The sequence below is a fragment of the Cololabis saira genome, chromosome 20, assembly GCF_033807715.1.
Source record: "Cololabis saira isolate AMF1-May2022 chromosome 20, fColSai1.1, whole genome shotgun sequence".
Lineage (NCBI taxonomy): Eukaryota > Metazoa > Chordata > Actinopteri > Beloniformes > Belonidae > Cololabis > Cololabis saira.
This window is the reverse complement of record NC_084606.1, coordinates 17453367-17459366: the sequence shown is the minus strand read 5'-3', so window position 1 is coordinate 17459366 and position 6000 is coordinate 17453367. Positions and strand designations below refer to the sequence as shown.

At 42.5% G+C, this 6000-nt stretch overlaps 1 protein-coding gene across 2 annotated transcripts in view; it reads left to right on the top strand.

Moving 5' to 3' along the window:
• The first annotated feature begins 5130 nt into the window (after window positions 1–5130).
• zgc:109889 (uncharacterized protein LOC553542 homolog) overlaps window positions 5131–6000 on the top strand; it is a 55771-nt gene continuing 54901 nt past the window's right edge. For both annotated transcript variants that reach the window (XM_061709771.1, XM_061709770.1), the window contains exon 1: window positions 5131–5427. The gene's annotated coding sequence lies outside the window, so the exon portion shown is untranslated. The remainder of the gene's footprint in view (window positions 5428–6000) is intronic.

Here is a 6000-nt window from a genome sequence, read left to right as displayed (position 1 = left end):
TGGTTGTGGCACAGATGTTCTTCAGATTCCTGCAACTAAACTTGGATGTACATTCCAATAAAGGTTAGGATAAATGATAACATGCCTCTGAAGTTTGACTTTTTGTACCATTACAACACTTATAGGCAACTAGTCATCATATCTGCTGCTCTCTGAAACACATGTTAATGCTCAATAGTACACATATATGGTTCTTTAATATATTTGCATTATACTAAGATGCATTCATTTTCAATGGCTTTTGTCCTTAATGGCTTTTTTCCCCCTTACATTTCTTTTACTTTTATACTTTAAGTAGTTTTGAAACCAGTACTTTTATACTTTTACTTGAGTAAAAAACTTGAGTTGATACTTCAACTTCTACAGGAATATTTTTAAATTCTAGTATCTATACTTCTACCTGAGTAATGAATGTGAATACTTTTGACACCTCTGTTCTTACAAAACCACTGAGTCTGCGTTTTCAAGCACCTTCGTGTCACCGCTATCAGGAATCAGGACCGCGGACAGCGACTTATATGCACATATTGACTCCGTGATTAACTTTAGCACCACGGACAGCGACCAGCCTGAGCAGCGACAACCTGAAGACGCGGGAGTGAAACATGGCGCCACAGCGCCGCCCAGCGGCGGCTGGGAGGTCGAGGCGCTGCAAACGTGACTTCATTATTCCCAGGGTGGGAAACCGATCAGCAGATTATGAACACAGATTGTTACAGTTTGAAAAAATTGCATTTTCAAGAGTGAGTGACAGATCTTAAAATAAATTCCCATCACTCCTACAATGACCTTGTAAAGTAAATAAATGTGCAGCAAATACTGAATGTTGAAAAATGCAAATACAAAAAATGTAACTGTTCTTCGTGGACGACGGTAGTTAAACCGTCGTATTTACCTCGAATGAAAACAGTAGTTTCACCGATCAAAGCTAAACAACGAGTGCAGTGGCGTCAATTCAGTGGAAGCTAAGGTATGGCAAGGTTACGAGTCACAGAACTTAACTAGAGTATCAATCAACACGTCCAGCAAATACTCATCACACAAGTCTGCTATGTAGCTTATCTGTGTGGTCAAGAAAATTATAACTTTTTCAAATGCAGTCTCGCTCACTGCAAAAACTTAAAATCTTACCAGGAATATTTGTCTTATTTCTAGTTAAAATGTCTCATTTTTAGTCAAAAAATCTCATTACACTTAAAACAAGAGTCATTACCAGAAAAATAACTTGTTATTTGACCATTTTCACCTGTTTCAAGTACATTTTTACTTCAAATAAGTAGAAAAATCTGCCAGTGGGACAAGATTTATCTTCTCATTACAAGCAAAACAATCTTGTTCCACTGGCAGATTTTTCCACTTATTTTAAGTGAAAATCTACTTGAAACAGGTGAAAATGGTTGTTTTTGAGTCTTGTCTTAAATGTAATGAGATTTTTTTTGACTAAAAATTAGACATTTTAACTAGAAATAAGACAAATATTCTTGTTAAGAGTTTTTGCAGTGTATAATAACTAGTGAAATCGATCATGTTGTTCTGATTTGTAGTTATTCTATATGTATTAAGTACCGTAATAGAATAATCAATACAAAGCGACGGAGTAATTCCATAAAGGTATTTGAAAAAACAAACATTTACATTTAACCCTTGAAGCAAAGGTGTGGCGGCTGCCGTACCTTGCCATACCCAATTAACGCCCCTGAACGAGTGTATCGCTGAAAATGCCGCGTCGCGGTTCCGCAGGGCCGCAGTGGCTCTGCCGCTCCTCCAGAGCCGTGTCCGTGGAGTGGAGTGGAGTGGTGGGTGGAGGTCTCGGCTTTCATCGGCAACAGTCGCATCTCTTCGCCTGCGTTCCATCACCAGCCTGCTGCGGCTCTGCTTGAAGTCTGAATTATGGTTCCGCGTTAAATCGACGCAGAGCCTACGCCGTAGTGTACTCCGTAGGGTACGGCGTAGGGTCTGCGTTGGTGTAACGCGGAACCATAAATCAGCCTTGAGCCGAGCAGAGCCGACAGCTGCGTCAAGCTGGCGGAAGGAGCAAAGACACCGCCCGATGAGAGACGGAGCTTTCAGTATAAAGACGTACCTGAAAAACTGCATTAGCAATATAATGAATTACAACAAATTACTGTCTGTGATACTGAAACTGTAAATGTGGTCACACGCAAATGGCACTGAGGCAAACCATTTGCCCCAAAACGTTTTACTCTAAATGTGCTGGATATTTTTTGAATAATGTCGACTAAATTGTCATATGTCTCATATGTCTCATATGCCCCCCCCCCCCCCCCCCCCCGTCCCGTCCCCCCCCCCACCCTCACACCTGTCCCCATCCCAAATGTATCATAGGTACAAAATGACCGTATAATAACATGCCATTTAAACAGCATATTGCAGGTTAGAATTTTTTCAAAAATTATACCTGACCTTATGTGAAAATGACTATGTGAGAAGTTAATGTAGGATTTAATATGTTTTACAAGACATAAGGGCACGTATTCAGAGGAAAAAGTGGCTGATTTTAGCCAAGCTCCTACAAACGCTTTTTTTTTGAACACTGCGTCATATGACGCAGCAGGAGGGAGACGTCTCCACAGCTGCCCCATCTGACTGCCCAGACCCCGTACACACGTAGCCGGGTATCTGCTAAACCGAAGATATTTTCCTACGTTTGGACCTGTCATCCACATGAAAACACAAATAAACGAAGGTTAAAAAAAAACTCCGGGCAAAGTGAAGATTTTTGAAAACTCCGTTTATGTAGATGCGTGTAGACAGAGACAGAGAGCAGTTCTGCGTTTTCGAACGTCACATTATGCTCCAAAACAACAACAAATCTGCTCTGAGTCTGACGTCTAACGTGCGACCCAGAACTACAGATGATCCACCATCTGTCCTCCAAGCTATTTATTAAATAAATGGTCCCTGCTCTGGACAGCCGTTTACTGCGTTACACCGACGCAGAGCCTACGCCGTAGGGTACGCGGCGACGCGCAGCCCTACGGCGTAGATTTAACGCGGCAGCTCCGTGGTGGGACACGGGGGGACTCGAGCTCGTTACCCGAGAAGGAGACGCCGCTCCCGGGAAAACTGCGCCGCAGAGGCGGCCCGGAGGCCGGAAGACCAGATGATCTACAGGTTTGGAATGCTTATGAATGTGGTCGAAAACGCAGATCTTCGGTTACGTGTGGAAGGTTTTTTTTTTTTAACAACGATGTAATGTGGATACAAAATATTAAATTCGGTTTTAAAAATACCCGGCTATTTCGGATGCATTTAATCAGAAAAAAGAGAAGATAATAAGCCGGTTTTCTGTTTAGAAAGTACAAACGTAGACAGATTACAAGTACTCACCCATTTTTAAGGAGTTTCAGAGTTTCTTTCAGGAGCACGGGCGGGTGCTGCAGTGAATAAAGGCGGATTTATGGTTCCGCGTAAAATCGACGGCGTAGCCTACGGTGTAGGGTACGCGGCGCACGCAGCGTTCTGTGCGTCGCCGCGTAACCTACGCCGTAGGGTCTGCGTTGGTGTAACGCGGACCCATAAATCAGCCTTTTAAAAAGCGAGTTTCAGCTGTCAATCAAAAGAACGTGGGGGCCCTAACGGGTTCGTAATTATAAGGTTGTGGCCCGTCATATTGGTGTGAATACACATTCACAACCTCTTCAGTGTCACAACTAACATTAAGATCCATTATTTTTCCTATTGTTGAAATTCACCGCGCTCCCTCCCGCTACGTCACGTCCGGTTCAATTTTTTCAGATGCGGAAGTAAAATACTCTCACAAAAACAACTCCGGAGGTCACTGTAGTATATATTTATGCGTATTTCAATGAAAATTCAGTTCCTACATTATTTTCCTACACATTGATTCACAGGGGTCTCCAACCTGCAATATGCTTTTTAACTTGACAACCTTTATTAATAATAACAAAGGCACTGCATAGATGCAGTAGTTTGGCTATATGAGTCAATTCAAATTTTAAAAAATTAAACCTGAAATAATAAATAAATATTAAATAACAAACTTAAAACTGAAATAAATAAACAAATCCAAGTCGCAAATAGCCATCGGTTACTCATCAAAAGATGAGTAATTGAGTTCTTCAATCCCCGACAAAAAACTGAAAGCAGGTCTGAAATCAGAACCAAACATGCACATGTCCCTTTTACACGTGCACACTTCTTTATTTTCTGGATGCAAAGTCATCAATGAGGTTGAACACTTCTAAACAACATAAATTGATATAAAACTATAGCCAATACATGATACTGTATTGCCTAAAATGTGCCGCTTATACGACCAACTGGTGATTTCACCACTTCTTTCTCAACAGAGGTGAATGTCCACAAGGGCCACTGGAAAAACAAAAATCTCCAGTCTAGACAGAGATAATGTTTGAGATTCCTATCTGATGAGTGGCAGCTCAGGTGTTTGTGCTACAAGGTTTTATCTCAACAACATCCCCACCTTCAAATTAATCATTGCATTTGCCTTTTTTTTCTTGCTCGCTCCTGATTTATTGTGTCTTTTGGACGACATGTTGAAATCTCATCTTTTGGAGCTCTGCAAGAGCCTGTCTGCACACGCAGCCCTCTAATTGGCCAGATGTTGAGTGCTGTCAATCATTGCGTGTTCAGATCAGAAGTATTTTCTCTCTTGGCGCACGGTGCGCATCCATTGTGCGTACAGGTATGCGCTACTGTGCAAATGCGTCCCCTCGCGCAAAATGTGGCCCCCTTTGGAAGATGAGGCCCAAAGCACAGCGCGTGTTCTGTGTTTAGGGGGGGAGCGGCCCTGCAGAAAAATAATAAAAACATGCAAAAATCTTCCAGTTATTGATAGGACTATCTAAAAAAGTGCAACGATGATGTAACCTTGCAGAAATGTGGAAAAATCTCATCAAAAAAAAGAGAAGAGGAAAAAACGATGATGTAGTTAAATTGTGTTAAGAATGTTATAGAATAAATTTAGAATTTGATAAATTATGCAAAAAACGAATTAGAAAAAGAGAAAAGTTATGATAACCCAATTACATCATGTGTGCTCGCCAAAGGCGTTCATATTATTCAGTTCCAACTTTTATTTTGAAAATGGCACCGGAAGCAGCCTTTTCTTGAACCTGCCCGCAGCTTTGCTGCTCATCAGCTCGACGGACGCTGCCTTGGAAATGACATAAATCCAGTCCGTGCAGCTGGGCTGAGCAGGGACCTACATTTCCTCACTTCAAAAAGGCGTCCGCCCCTCTGCTCCTCTTCTTCTCCATCCTTTCCTCCATCCGTCCATCCTTCCATTTATCCATCCATCCAGCCAGCTCTGAGCTGCGGGCATGGATGATCCGAAATGAGGCTTAAATCCGGAGAGAAGGAACGGAGAGGATCACTGAAATAAAGGAGGGAGAGAGATAGAAGGAAGGTGACGGGAATCAGGTAAATGTGAGCAAGGTTTTACATCGGCAGTGATGGCGTGGACGCATGTCTCCCACGGGAGCGCCTGCGGGGCGGGGAGAGAGGCGCATCTGTTGTTGTTAATGCACCGAACTGTGCGCACTGGCAGAGAACAAGAAGAATATATATATATATATATATATATATATATATATATATATATATATATATATATATATATATATATATATATATATATATATATATATATATATATATATATATATATATGTACGCCCGCACTTGCAGAGCAGCATCTTCTCCGAGCTGCGTGCGTATCCACGAGTGTCCATGGAAGTGTGCGGGCGCGCGGCGCCTCCCACCATTTCCCTCCCTCTCACCGCGACCGTCTCCAGCTGGTCAGGTGCTCCTCTCCGCCTGCGACAAAATGTCACCAGTGTGGAGAATTTTTTTGGGAGCATTTGGCAGGAAACACGCTTCTGGCGTCCAGAAAAAGAGCAGTAAGGGGTGGTGGGGGGTTGTGGAGGAGGAGTGGAGAGGATTAAGCCTGAATTATGGTTCTGCGTTAAATCGACGCAGAGCCTATACGCCGTA